The sequence below is a fragment of the Clarias gariepinus genome, chromosome 3 (assembly GCF_024256425.1).
Source record: "Clarias gariepinus isolate MV-2021 ecotype Netherlands chromosome 3, CGAR_prim_01v2, whole genome shotgun sequence".
Classification (NCBI taxonomy): Eukaryota; Metazoa; Chordata; class Actinopteri; order Siluriformes; family Clariidae; genus Clarias; species Clarias gariepinus.
The window spans coordinates 38,007,188-38,023,163 of NC_071102.1; the positions used below are offsets into that span (position 1 = coordinate 38,007,188).

The window sequence follows — 15,976 nt, forward strand, 5'->3', positions numbered from 1 at the left end:
ATGGATGTAATGAAAAAATGAACAATGTAATATTTTAAGGAAAATAATAATGATTAAACGAGTTCGAAAGATCATGTTACATGTTAAATTCAAATGCACAATAGAAATGTTTTCATTTCAAATATCTGTGGTTTGATAATTTATGTTAATTTTATTCATTCTGATGACAAATTTACCATAAAATTTTATTTATAAAATTTGTGGCATAGCTCCTAACTTTTGAAAAAAAGCTTGAAGTGAGATTCAGGAGATAAGGGCATTGGTTTTGCACGTACAACCATTTTACGCCCCCATTGCTCATGTCCAGGCATTTTGTCTAACACTAATCACACACCTCACCCTGCAAGTCTCAGTTTCTGTATATTTAAAGAGGACAAAGAAAATATTTGCATTTGTTTTAATCATACACAAAACAGTGCATTACTAATTATATTCATGAGAACATTCAGGGGATAATACACTTGATTAAGAGAAAATCCAACTAAATAGACACAATTTTATGTGCAATTTATGAGGGCTCCTGCATACCATTATGTTCCCAAAGCTTAAATTCACAAAAAAGTCACAAAATAACAACATAAATAAATCGATAAAAAATCTCTACAGGCATTTAACTGTGCAGTCAAACAAAAAGTGACAAATTCCCAAAATCATCCCAAATTTTCCCCTCAATTACTTCAAGCAGGCCAGGCCCTAATGCAGCAAACTAGGCCCAAATTATTATATTTCTTCAAGTTCAAGTTCAAGTAGGCTTTATTGTCATTACAACCATATACAGTTAGTACACAGTGAAACGAAACAACGTTCCTCCAGGACCAAGGTGCTACATGCAACATAAATCTACAACATAAATTAACAGAGACACTAAACTATCTAACCAAGATATCTTGCACCCTTCTTAACAGTTGGGATGATGTTTTCATAATTTTATGCAATGTCCTTTCTATATCAGGTGTAGTGATGTGTGTTCTTTCCAAATAGTTCAGTCTTAGTGTTATCAGTGCATAAAACATTTTGCCAATACCACTGTGGACTGTCAATGTGCCTTCAGGTGTGCAGCAATGTTTTGTTTTTTTTGTCAGCAGTGGCTTTCTTTGTGGTGTCCTGCCATCGGCATCCCACTTTTTCAAGGTTTTAGCCAGTTCTTATAATACATTTAAATCTTTTTTGTCACATGGGGCTGTTTTTTTTTTATCCTAATTAATGTATCTTTTATCCTTAATAACGTATCTTTGTTTTGCTTTTCGGGTCATTTTGAGAGGGTGCCCTCTTTTGGTTGAGTATCCACATTTCCAAAGTCTCTCCTTTTGCCTAACGGTAAAATTTCTAAAACCTCTGAGTTAATTTTTTTATCATTCAAAGTAGCTCTAGTCACCAACTTCTAACTCATTTTCTTGACAACACTCCTGGTATTCTAATGCCTGACATTTTTTTTTTTTTTTTTGAGGGACTGTTTTTTCTGCCTAAGTTTTTCTTATTATGTGAATTTTGTCAAGTTTAAGATGCACATGGTTCTGACACAGATCCGGTTCTAAAAGCCACAAATGGGGGGCAGTCAGAAATGTGAACAGAAATGGAGAAGTGGATTGCACTTTGTTAGGCCTCTACCTTCAGACCTGTCCAACTTGGGTGTCCCACTTGAAGACTAAGCTCCTGCTGGTATAGCTCTTAAGGTTATTGAGGCATGCACACCCCCTGACCAAAATAAGGTGGCAATCCCTCAGGGGGAAACTGAAAAATTAAAATTAAATAAATAAAATAAAATAAAATATCCTTAATTCAGATTTTATCAATCAAGGACATTTATCCTAGCTGGATGGTCTAATTCTTAAAACAAAACTGAAAGTTTTTCATTATTCATGAGACAACCTAAATTAAAGCAGATGGGCCATAAAACAATTCATATTATATATATATTTTTATTTTCCAATTTCTTTTATAGTAAATGAACAGCTCTCTACTCTCCAATCCACTTGCTTCGTCTTGACTCATTTGCATATGGACGGTGATTGGATGTTTACCGAGGGCTCAGGTGAGGAGTGTGTGTGCGTGCGCTTTTCCTGCTGATTTTTTCGCTACCGCAGATCATTTTATCAACTTTTAATATATTCAGTTTGTGAGTATATTAACATGTGCTTTCTCAACATTTAAAAATTTTGATTTGAGGGGGCAAGACATTTATTTGAGGGGATGCTGCGAGCCGGCCCCGTTCTGACAACTTTACATCACCCTTATTATGATATCTTAATTTGTACTCCATGTAAATAAGTAAAAAAGCATTAGCATCTATGTTGCCAAATATTTGACATTTACACAAATAGAAGAAGAGCCCTGACTTCAGAGGGTTAAAGACAAGTTTAAAAAAAAGATTTTCACAAAAAAAGAAACAATGTTTCCTTCCATGATTAGTAACTCCCCATTCTAAAAGACATCCAACATTGCCTTCTAATCCACCTAGATCTTGAAGTTTTGCCATCCTATCTAGCCTCTCCTGCATATATTTCCCGCAAAAAAAGCAGTACATGCTTGACAGTCTCACTTTCATGGTATTCCCCACAGAGTCCCATTGGGTTCTTACCTACTAAGCAGAGTGCTACTAAGTTTGATTAGTCCAATTCTGGGTCTGCTTATTAATACTTTCTCACCTGCTGTCCTTTAATCTATACTCATATGGAGACAGAATTTAGAGTCAGAACATTATGAGTTCATAGAACATTATGAGGTCATAGGTGCCAAACTCAACACACAGACGCTGAAGCTCTATTTTTAGACACTCACAGATAACTTACAGACCTCCATAGATGCACTAAACAGAAGACAAATGAGCAGAAAGAAGAGGAATGGAGAGGAAGAATGGCACGATGGCCTGCAACCTCTTCAATGAGCTGCGTTTAGAGAAGGAGCTGTGTGATGTCCTTTTTAAAGTCAACAGTGTGGAGTTTCATGCACACAAGATCATCCTGTGTGGCTGCAGCCCTTATTTCAGAGCTCTCTTCACCCATAGATGTCATCCTCCAGATAAAGTTTACTATATCATCCCTGGTATTTCCTCAGAGATAATGGAGTTGATCATGGAGTATGCATACATACAGCGGGTTAACATCACGGAGGAAAATGTGCATGAGCTGCTTATCACTGCTGATTATCTGGCAATGAGTGGCCTGGTAAATAAGTGCTCCATGTTCCTAAAAGCTCAGGTGTGCCAGGAGAACTGCATTGGAATTTGGCGTTTTGCTCGCTTCTGTTTCTGCATGAAGTTAGAGCAGCAGGCATTGCAGTTTATACTGCACCACTTTGAGCAGGTGCTCCATGGCTCTGAGGAGTTCCTGAACCTCACTGTTGAAGAGCTTTGTGAGATCATGGAGAAAAATGAGCTAAATGTAAAACAGGAGAATTTAGTGTTTGAGGCCATCATATTGTGGATTGAACATGCACCCCTGGAGCGAAAAACGCACATTGGACTGTTACTGGCCAGGGTGCGTATGGGTCTACTGCCCTACAACTACTTTATGGACAATGTAAGGAACAACATTTTAGTGGCTAATGACACAGCATGTAGACGGATCATCTACAGTGTCCTGCTGAATATGTATGACCTAAACACAGACAAATTTCTCAACTCTGATCTCACTTTGCCACGTCTACCTAGTGCCATTCTGCTGGCCATTGGTGGCTGGAGCCACGAAGGTCCCACTAACGCTATAGAGGCATATGATCCTCGAGCAGATTGCTGGGTTAATGTGACATGCTGTGGTGAGAGTCCACGAGCCTATCAGGGGGTGGTGTACCTCAACGGCTTTGTTTACTGCATGGGAGGATATGAGGGCAGAAATTACATCAACAGCATGCATAGATTTGACCCTATCACCAGAACCTGGGCTGAGGTGGGCCCCATGCACTGCCGCCGGTGTTATGTGAGTGTGTGTGCGCTGGACAACTATATTTATGCAATGGGAGGATTTGATGGCACAGAACGGCTTAACACAGCTGAGCGATACAATCCTGAGAACAATCAGTGGAGAATGATAGCACCGATGCACGAACGTAGGAGCGATGCAAGTGCTACAGTACTTAATGGCAAAGTGTTCATATGTGGAGGATTTGACGGAAATGTCTGTTCATTCACGGCGGAGTATTACAATTCTCTGATGGATCAGTGGACTCTCCTCCCTCGGATGACCAGCAGAAGAAGTGGTTTAGGCGTAGTTACCTACAGAGGACAGGTTTATGCTGTCGGGGGATTTGATGGTGTGAATATTTTGAGAACTGCAGAGAAGTATAATCCTCAGATCGATTCATGGGGAAATGTTCCAGAGATGATTACCCAGCGCAGCAATTTTGGCATTGAGGTGCTGGACGATCTCCTGTTTGTTGTTGGAGGCCATCATGGCTTTAGCACTGCCAATAATGTAGAGTATTATGATGGGGAAACTGCTGAATGGTATGAAGTGCAGGACATGGCTGTGTTTCGCAGTGCTCTAAGCTGCTGTGTTCTGTCTGATTTACCCAACATGGCCGAGTATGCCGCACCCCGAGACCCTCAGCATCCAGAGCTCCCAGAACAAGAAAGGATCTATCACAGATCCTGACAATATCTGGAACTGAAACAAATAAAATCAATTCCTTTTAGGTAAGCAGCATCTTTTTGTTACTAGGACTCATATCAGGGATAAAAATAAACTGTACATCATGTTATGTGAATAGTCTTAAATATGTAGCTATGTACAGACTAATCCAGACTTAGCTGAGAACAATTGGAGGACACTGTTATGCTCCAGCTTAATGGTCCAGGTTTTTCAGCTCTCTCCCCACTGTCTGGTTCCCACGCTAATCAATTTCATCTGTGTTCGATTCATTACCTTCAATGTCTAGCTATATGAGCATGCGGTCAGCTCCTACTCTCTGTTGGATAACTTGAAACCCAGAAGCGCGTTTGGAGTAAGTGACTTTGATCATTGCTTTGTGCCTTTGGATTTTGCAATTAACCTCTTTATTCAGACTCCAGACTTGCAACGCGGAAGCATGAGCAGAGTAAGTGGCTTTGATCAATGTTGTATGCCTTTGGAGTTCACGATTGCTCTTTTCTTTATGTTTGCACATGGAAGCTTGAGTGGATTTCAGATTTGCAATAATGAATTGTGGGGAGACATGCTAAATTTAATTATTTTATCATTATTGATCTAAGAAACTTCTTGGACCTTTTGTTACTCTGAGGTCTCCTGCACTAAGACGAGAATTTATTAGACAGCTTTTGGGTCCTCTATCTCTGTGTCTTCATCACCAATTTGACAGACACAAGAGTGGTGCAGTTTACTTTAGAAAGTGAAGTCCAAAGGTGGTCCAGGACAATGCCATCAAAATGTTTTGTCAGACAAACCGAGAGTGAGGCTGTGCTGCAGCAAATTGAGATTGTGTAGGGGCTTGACATGGTGGCTATGGTCTAAACAGGCTTGAATATGGGATTAGGCAGTAATTTGCGACAAGGACTAAGGTGCAACTTGAAGTTAAATTTTATTTATATTGCACTTTTACTAATGGTCATTGTCACAAAGAAGCTTTGAAGAATCAACAGAAAACTTCTTGAAACTATGTACAGGAATAGAGCTGGAACTTGAATCCAGGCAGCTGAGCAAATACAATGTTCTCGAACCAAGTTGAAAGAGCAAACACAATGTCCAGAAACCCTGGATGGTGGGACAAGCATAACATCCTTGAACTTAAGCAGCGGAATGAGCATGAAATCCTTGAACTTATGTGAAGGAGAAAACAACGGTTTTGAAGTTCAAACATGTGTCTCAGCCAGGTTGTGGGAGCAGAGCACCACTGTAAAATCCAGCTGGAGGGGACAGTAGCACATCCTCACTGCTGGGCTAGATGGGGAGTGTCTGGCTAAGACAGGGCTGACCGTGGCTCGTGTGGTGCAGGCTGTAGCTCATGCAGTGCAGGGTGTGGCTCAGGCAGGGCGTGGCTTAGAAAGCAAATTGAGACTTTCCGGGCTATCAGGAGAAAAAAAGGAACCAACCTCAAACCAGAGGACATAGCTATCAGAACTAGCAGAGTTATCAGAAGATGGAATAAAGCTCTCAAGGCACAGGACAGAGCTAACATAATTATCAAATATATCAGGAAACAGATCAGAGCTATCTGAAAACAGAGCAGAGCTATCAGAACTATCAGGACAAGGCTTTTCATAAAGACACATGAACGTCAAACAGAACTAGGAAGCATGACAGTTCTCTAGACAAAGTTTTAAAAAATCACCTAACTCCCTAAGGCTATGATCTGACGATAGAGATCTCGTCAGCTTTTCTGTATAGCGATCTCCTCTACTCACTTGATGGCATGTAGCTGCTGCTGATCGTCTTTGCCCTCTGATACTTTGGTCATTTCTTTGTGGTCGATATGGTGAGCCTCTTCATGCTGACACATGGAGCACTCACGTTTATAGTGGGCCCAGCCTGCCCAGGTCTGTTGTGTTGCTTTATGTGGAAGCTCACTCCCGAGATCTTGTGTACTCCAGATTACTTGCAGCTTGAGGCTGGATTTTAAAGCAACTGCCCACAAAGTCTGATTGCCTCACTGAAGTTATAATAGCCCCCAAAAACATTTAGGGGCAACCCATCCACTTCACCACGACGTGGGTTTCATATCCTGTCAGGAAAGCAATGTACGCAGATATAAATGTAGTCGAAGACATTTATTAAAAGCTACCGATCTCTGAAAAATGTCTGTTCATGTGGAATGATGATGAAACAGCCAGCACACAGTGATCAGGAGAAAACAAGATAAAGTTCTAAATAGCTACAGTGTGGGGAAAAACAAATTTTACAACTGTTTTAGACACAGTTTAAAATGTTAAAGAAACTGTTCTACTTAGAGTTCTACTTAGAGGGGGCAGGAGTAGCCCAGTGGTTAAGGCATTGGAATATGGTTCGAAAGATCCCAGGTTCAAACCCCACAACCACCAAGTTGCCACTGTTGGGCCCTTGAGCAAGGCCCTTAACCCTCAGATGTGTAATGAGATAAAAATTGTAAGTCGCTCTAGATAAGAGCGTCTGCCAAATGACTAAATGTAAATGTTTCCCAGAGTTAAATTATAAACAAATTAAATATTTACTCAACTTACTCAACTTTCCTTTAAAATGGAACTTAAATTCTTCCAATTAAATCAGGGAGAGGAGAAATTCTTACAAAATCATGCATTTATGTAGTACAGAAAATTTTGGAAAAAAGGAAGACTACAGACTGCTTGCATTCTTTCAAAAATGTAATTAATAAAAAAAATTTGTGTATGTGCATGTAAACTAAAAAATATTGTGTATGTGCATGTAAACTGTTTTAAAGAATGAATTATGTAGAATATAAATTACAATTATTTTTTTTATCTGATAAATAAATACTTTATTTGGCTAATAAGCCACTTTATTTGGCTTTACTATAATTAAAAAAAAATTATTCATGTAACACATCTGCACAACTGTTTGATCACACTGTCACTTCCTGACCATTTTAATGATTATAATGTAAGATTGCTCTGAAAAGAGAAAGAGAGAGATTTTTTCACAAAAGACTTTGTTTACCTCAACATTTTTATAACATTCAATATATAAAAAATATATATATATATATATATATATATATATATATATATATATATATATATATATATATATATAACATTTAATACTAGCCACAGTCTGGACCTAACATTACTGCTTTATACCTCACTGACCTCCTGTACCCTCGATTTAGTTTTTTTTTTCTTACTCACATATACACTCACCTAAAGGATTATTAGGAACACCATACTAATACGGTGTTTGACCCCATTTCGCCTTCAGAACTGCCTTAATTCTACGTGGCAGTGATTCAACAGGGTGCTGAAAGCATTCTTTAGAAATGTTGGCCCCATATTGATAGGATAGCATCTTGCAGTTGATGGAGATTTGTGGGATGCACATCCAGGGCACAAAGCTCCCGTTCCACCACATCCCAAAGATGCTCTATTGGGTTGAGATCTGAAGACTGTGGGGGGCATTTTAGTACAGTGAACTCGTTGTCATGTTCAGGAAACTAATTCACGTCTTTGCCCTCTACAGGTCAATTTACGTCTTTACATCCCAGGCCTAGAGTCCAGGAACATAACATAAATAATAAATCTGTACACCAGATTTGTGTGGTCTTTTGTTTTCTTTGTTTTTTATTATTTTATTTTATTTTATTTTTTAAAACAGGAGGCTCTCAAACTTCAGGGTTGGGCCAAGGCCAAAACAATAAACAAAACTATTCACCCTTACTCCTCCCACAAAACTAAATATACTAAAAAGAAAAAAGCCAAAACCAAAAAACACAGGGGTTAAACTAACTCCCTAACTGCCAGAACCAAAAACAGGAGAAAACAAGTTTGTTAAAGAAAATGGCAGCCAACCCCTACAGCTTCCCAAGCACATATACACATACACAGTAACAAAATATATATTTACACTATTTACAACTATATACACAAGCGGGCGGAGACCTCCAGCCACGCTAACAAAGAAAAGAAAGAAACAATCAAAAGGGAAACTAGCACTACACAAGCAATAGTTAACCCTGGCCCGACACAACAGTTTATCTTTTAAGTTCAAACTGTCTCGGCACATGAGACCACCACTAACAACCCGCGCGCTTCCAGCTCTCGTCGTCACTTTAAAAAGACGCGCAGGTCCAAGGACTCCCAACCACGGGGCACGTAACAGCACGTTCAATTAGGGCGGGGCCATCTGTAGGAGAGGGAAAGCAAAGAAGAATGAGAGAGAGAGGGAGAGAGAGCGCGCACACGCTGCCACAAGCAGCTATGCATGCAACACATACATGTAGCTAAGTAGCTAAGGAGCTAAGAGAAATGGCTTGACACCAAAAACAAAAAACATTCACAACAACCTATCTCAACAGATGCACGACCAAGGACCAACTAAACATACAGGTCCTTCTCAAAAAAATAGCATATTGTGATAAAGTTCATTATTTTCTGTAATGTACTGATAAACATTAGACTTTCATATATATTTTAGATTCATTACACACAACTGAAGTAGTTCAAGCCTTTTGCTGTTTTAATATTGTAGATTTTAGCATACAGCTCATGAAAACCCTAAATTCCTATCTCAAAAAATAAGCATATTTCATCCGACCAATAAAAGAAAAGTGTTTTTAATACAAAAAAAGTCAACCTTCAAATAATTATGTTCAGTTATGCACTTAATACTCGGTCGGAAATCCTTTTGCAGAAATGACTGCTTCAATGCAGCGTGGCATGGAGGCAATCAGCCTGTGGCACTGCTAATGTGTTATGGAGGCCCAGGATGCTTCGATAGTGGCCTTAAGCTCATCCAGAGTGTTGGGTCTTGCGTCTCTGAACTTTCTCTTCACAATATCCCACAGATTCTCTATGGGGTTCAGGTCAGGAGAGTTGGCAGGCCAATTGAGCACAGTAATACCATGGTCAGTAAACCATTTACCAGTGGTTTTGGCACTGTGAGCAGGTGCCAGGTCGTGCTGAAAAATGAAATCTTCATCTCCATAAAGTAATGAACTTTATCACAATATGCTAATTTATTGAGAAGGACCTGTACAACTACCTATAATCAAACTAATTAAACACCTCGGTTCAGGTGAGCGCTGAAAATGTCACTAATCCCAATAGGCAGAGCAGAAAACAAGGACATCATTAAAGAAAACACAAATGAAATATGGGAAGAAAGATGTGATGAAGAAGAAACAGGTAGAGCATACGCATATGTCTACCCAAAAGCAAATTTTAAAAAGGTAAAATATGAAGTGGGGCACAAACAAAAGAGAGGAAATCGTTATAACATGGCTGAGAAGAGGGTACACAGGGATAAACTAGAGTCTTTATAACAGGTGTTACCCAACTGGAGAAGCCTAATTACCTAAATTAAAGTATAGTATATAAAATCTAATTGAGTTTTTTCCCCCTTTTGTGTTTTATTTTCTTTGTTTGTTCTGCCAATCTGATGCTCCACACTCCAGTCTAGCAGGTGGTGGTAATGCACTCATTTGTTGAATGCCAGCCATCAAAAAAAAAAAAAAAAACAGAAAAAGGGAAGTACGTTTTTTTCATGATGGTAATACTGAAGCTGTGTTCCATTCCGAAGTGTCAATTAAATGTTACGTTCCTCTGAAGCCTGTATGTCTCCCATAATTCAGTCTCTTTCTGTAATCTTCTGCTCAACCTATCCAGTTATCTGTTGCTATTTTGTTGAGGGAAATGCCTTTAAACGAAATTCCCTGAACAGGGAGCAGGGAGTTAAGAGCACTTTTAAATTTCATTTAAAATGTAAATAATTTGTAGATTTACCTCGACTGCATCTCTGGAGCTCAGCCACAGTGATCTTTGGGTTCTTCTTTACCTCTCTCACCAAAGCACTTCTCCTGCATTAGCTCAGTTTGGCCAGACGGCCAGCTCTAGGAAGGGTTCTGGTCGTCCCAAACATCTTCCATTTAAGGATTATGGAGGCCACTTTGCTCTTACTAACCTTAAATGCAGCAGACTTTTTTTTGCTTGGCCAGATCTGTGCCTTGCAACAATTCTGTCTCTAAACTCTTCAGACAATTCCTTTGACCGCATGATTCTCATTTGCTCTGACATGCATTGTGAGCTGTAAGGTCTTACAGTATATAGACAGGTGTGTGGCTTTCCGAATAAAGTCCAATCAGTTTAATAAAACACAGCTGGACTTAAATGAAGGTGTAGAAGCATCTCAAGGATGATCAGAAGAAATGGACAGCACCTGAGTTAAATATATGAGTTTCATAGCAAAGGGTCTGAATTCTTAGGACCATGTGATATTTCAGTTTTTCTTTTTTAATAAATCTGCAAAAATGTCAAGTTTGTGTTTTTCTGTCAATATGGGGTGCTGTGTGTACATTAATAAGAAAAAAAAAATAAACTAAATGATTTTAGCTAATGGCTGCAATATAACAAAGTGTGAAAAATTTAAGGGGGTCTAAATACTTTCCGTACCCACTGTATACGAGTGTGTAAATTGAGTCATTTTCCTCTCCATGTGGCCCATGAAGACTTGCCAACTATCCTCACATTGGACCCATGAAGATTGGAGGTATATTGTGGTATATAAGTTCTGGCCAACATTTTATTTATTACAATTTATATAAAGATTCAATATTTGCCGTGTTGACCCTTCTTTTTCAAGGCCTCTGCAATTCGCCCTGGCATACTGTCAATCAATTTCTGGGACACATCCTGACTGATGGCAGCCCATTCTTGGATTTTTTTCTAGAATTTATGGGTTTTTGTTTTCCACCCACCTCTTAAAGATTGACTACAAGTTCTCAGTGGGATTAAGGTCTGGGGAATTTCCTGGCCATTGATACAAAATTTCAATGTTGTGTTCCCTGAGCCACTTGATTATCACTTTTGCCTTATGTCAAGATGCTTTATCATCTCCGGTACTCCGGTTTCCTCCCACAGTTCAAAGACATTTAGGTTAGGTTGACTGGTGTTCCCAAAATTGCCCCTAGTGTGTGAATGAGTGTTTCTGAAACAAAAGCGGGATGACCAAATATGTTATCCGCAACTCCTCCTAAACCATTCATGAGTTTTCGACCAAACTTGCACAATATCATTTTTAGATAGCATAGATGTACTCTACTTGTTTAATTTTTACTTGTTTGACATATTTTATTTATTAATTTTTTTTAAAATATCTAATATGGTCTAATATACTTTAACAGTCAGGGGTTTAGGAATGTGGCTTCATGATAATACCAAATAATGCCAGAAGGTGGCACTGTTTTTTTCTTGCAGTAGATTGTATGTTCAGATGAATCAGTTTTGTTATGTTAAGGCTCTGTTTAGTTATTTTGCTAATTATTTTTTTAAGTAATGCGCTATGACTGCTGTATTCTACAGTTCATGAATAAATAATGAATGTAGTGTTGTGGCTAACTGGCTTGTATGATCCCGGTTCAATACTGTAGGTGTGCACAAACTTTTTCATCCACACCTCTTCACTATCCGTCATCTTCTGTCATACTTTTCCTCTATCTGCAACTAAACCAAGGGATTAAAGTTCTCTTGGTTTGCCAATTCTTGCACTTGGATTCTCTCTCACTCACTCATGGTCATTATTTAGGGCATGAAGCGGGGTACACCCTTGACAGGGCACCAATCCATCGTAGGGCACACAGACATACATACACTCACACACTATGGGCTATATTGTGGATGGTTACAGCATAAGAGATTGGTTCTTTATTTCCATACCTTAACAAAAGAAAAAAACGAAAGCGGTATCAGTTCCATAAGGGGCAAGGCCAAAATAACAAGCATAACAAAACCAACTTCTTCATAACCAACTAACAATACTACTACTACTACAAAAAATAAAAAAAAAAACAGCCTGACCTATACGTTTATAACTATAAGTTACTATCAACTTCTCTCTTTGAAGTCTCAAACATAGCTGTAATCAATGAGACAAAGGACAAGAGCTCTACTTTAATAGTCTCACCACAATTAAGTCAAATATACACCAAATCACCAACCTAAGAGCTTCACAACAACAGCAGGTCTGGGAATAAAGAGAGACCTCGGCAGTTGCGATCAAGCCGCTACCAACAACTGCTCTGTGGGTAGCTGAAGTTTAAATACTCTCTCTTCTCGCCCATCTTCCAATCACAGTAGACCTCTAATTACATGGTAATGTACTGTACTTGCTGGTGATATTTGTATAGAATGAATATGCCGTGCTTTAGAAAAATGAATATGCAGTGCATAGAAGGCTGGGTCAGCTCCTCTTCTTCATTTCTTCAGCAGTGTGACACCAACATCTGAATTTCTAACTACTTCAATGAGCCAAAAACAACAACAACAACAACTAAATGTGACATTGTGGACGGTGCTGTACCACTGAAAACTGCTATTTAATTTATTTTTTATTTATTACTTATAGAAGCGCAGAATATTTCCCTGTGTATATATATATATATATATGTATATATATATATATATATATATATATATATATATATATATATATATATGTATATGTACAGAGGGAAAGAAACTAATGAATGTAGTGGTGCTGATTAAATTATTGCTTTATTTCAGTTCGGTCCAGAAACATTATGATGAAACTGTACAGGTAGACTAAATCAGGAGTAAAACGGCAGAAAAGAGGTCAGCTTCTCTTCTCCATCCCTTAGATGTAGGAGGTAAAGCAAATTAGGGAATTGAAAAGCAGAAAGTTGGCAGGAAGAGAAGAGACCGAGGTAAAACAATGAAACTTAATTTTTCTTTCATTGCTATTTAATGAAACATTCTAAAAATTTTTTTTACTTTGTTATATTTCAGGAGCATTATCATTATTCTTTATTTGTTTTCTCTTAATCTCAGGAAAAGCATTGTAGAAGGCCTGCTCAGTTGCTTTTCGGCATTGGTCCTATGGAACTTGCTGTGGCATCTTTGACACTGCTGTGGCATCTTTGCCCCTTACCCCCATCTCCTCCGGCTTCTTCAGAGCTTAAATGCACTGAGGCTGTGAAGGCTTCTTCACCTCTAGATGCCGCAACCACACAGGAAACGGAGCCTAACACCAACACTGTGGCAACGTTAAAGAGTGAGCTGGGGAAGGTAGAAAACTCAGTGTTTTTAATTGTATTATTTACAGAAACATAGCAAACTTGTGCATGTAAGATGTTTAAAATCACAGAAGTAATAATCATTATGAAGCTGTGTATTGTAACCAGCATAAGTACCCCTCATTGATGGATGAAGAGTTTATAGAAATAGTTAAAAAGTTAAAGCTAAAAAGAACAGCTAACAATAATCTTAAAAGCTTCAATGTAATCAGTGATATTATAATTTCAGGTTAAACCCCATGTATATTACATGTTAGCCTGTCTTTCTGTACTGCAGAACTCTCTACCAAAAGCAGAATTCATTAATAAAATGAAATACAATTTTGTAAGGTTGAGTATCTTACGACTTGTTTACGCTAAGTTGTATTAATTTTGATTATTATATCTGGCAAATGATTATTATATCTGATTCCCAGTGAAGTTGAATGGTCTCCCCGTGCTCGGTGAGTACTCCTGTTTTCTCCCACAGTCCAAAGACATGCAGGTTAGGCTAATTAGCATTCCCAAATTGCCTGTAGCGTGCAAATAGGTGTGTGACTGTGTGTATGTTTGTGTGCCCTGCGATGGATTGGCACCCTGTCTAGGGTGTACCACTCCTCGTGCCCTAATTCTCCTGGAATAGGCTCCAGGCCCCCTGCGACCCTGAATACAGGATAAAACGGATAATGTATATAATAAGATGAGATTTAACACATTATAATTATGATGTGTGGATTTTCTCACAAGAACAGTTTCATGCAGCAGTCCATCTCTGCCTCACCCCACATGAGGAAGAGCAAAAGGTGGCATAGCCATCTGTTCATTTTAGCTGGTGTGATGTCAGCAAAATATTCAATAGATACCACACCCAGGCAGATGGAGCCTACCATCATGTTTAAAGAGAGGATTGGATAAGGTAGTACACTACGTATACAGTGAACCTAGTGAAAAAAAAAAACACATTTTAATTTCGGGATATGTGCCATTTATACTGTTGAAGCAATAAACTTGCCGGTTGGATTGTAGAAGGACAATGTATACTGTACGTACTGTAACTAAGACAAAATAGGATAGATGCGAAGTGATTGTTGTCACCACTGCAATGATAAGGTGAATACATCTGTTTTAAGACAAATAATAAATGGAAATCGGCTCCTTGTATGAGAGAACAGAATGTACGGGGCAGAGATTATAGTGGCAGAGACATTTGTATATAAAATAAATTGAGAGAGAGAGAGAGAGAGAGAGAGAGTCACCTTTACCCATGCAGTAACCAGTTTGTGGTATAAGACTGGTCCTTGTTGTTTATGTCCAGGTGTAGATGAAAGACAGTAAAAAACAGTAGTCCACCTCTGCAGGAATTTTTCGTTGAGTATCAGAAGTGGATGAGCTGACTGTGTACAGGAACTGAGTAAAGTTTGGATCCTAGGTTTGGAACTGATCAAAACACAAACTAAGCTAGTCAAACTGGAAGATCATCTTTGGTGAGTGTGGGAAGCCCCTAAATAACTACTACTAATTAAACATCACAGATGAAGTGTTTTTAAGAAAATACAAGTAAGTGAATTCAGAAATAAATTTAAAAAAAAATCATTATTTTAGTTTAAGTAAGTATTAAGAAAGCTAAAAAATAATGTACCACCTGGCAAAGACGATTTTCCAAAAGCAACAGTTCCCTATATTTGCTTGTTGAACTTTAAACAGTTTGAAGAAGAACTTTATTGTGTACTATTCACCGATACGAACAGACTGTGAATCTACGAACATAGTAGATGCAAAGAGATCGCGAAAGTAGCGCACATGTATTCTACAGGAAATAGATATTGCAGTGCACAAGATACTAATATTTACTATTATATACAATATTTTCAGTGTTTAATTGGATGTACAGTATGAAATATCCAAAGTCCGATATGTGTGCTTGTGAAAACGAAATGGTGTCTATTCAACCATGCAGTAAACATCATGTACTGTAGCGTTGTCCTCCCCTCGACATCTTCCAGGGCTTTCTTTAAATGAGGTCAGCTGACCCTGCTGTGTTACCAGAATTCCCCTCGCAATTTGGTGTCTCATGATATAATGTGGAACCAAAACACCAAACCTGTGTGTTATTTTTTTTGTTTTTTTTTAAGCTTATTGTTTTTTTAAGCAGGTTATTTCCTGCTTTATGTTGTATATTCGTGTCAAAGGTGTATAAGACTCACTTTGTCGGACTTATGAAGAAATCCGACTTACGAACGTGCTCCTGGAACATAAGTTTGCAAATCAGGGACTTACTATAATCTATATAAATAAAAGAAAGGTTTTTCTGTAGATTGGTCAGAACTTGTTC

At 38.4% G+C, this 15,976-nt stretch overlaps 1 pseudogene; it reads left to right on the plus strand.

Annotated features, from left to right (window-relative positions):
- Positions 1-2,840: 2,840 nt before the first annotated feature.
- LOC128518702 (kelch-like protein 10) lies at positions 2,841-4,605 on the plus strand (annotated as a pseudogene).
- The last annotated feature ends 11,371 nt before the right edge of the window (positions 4,606-15,976 follow it).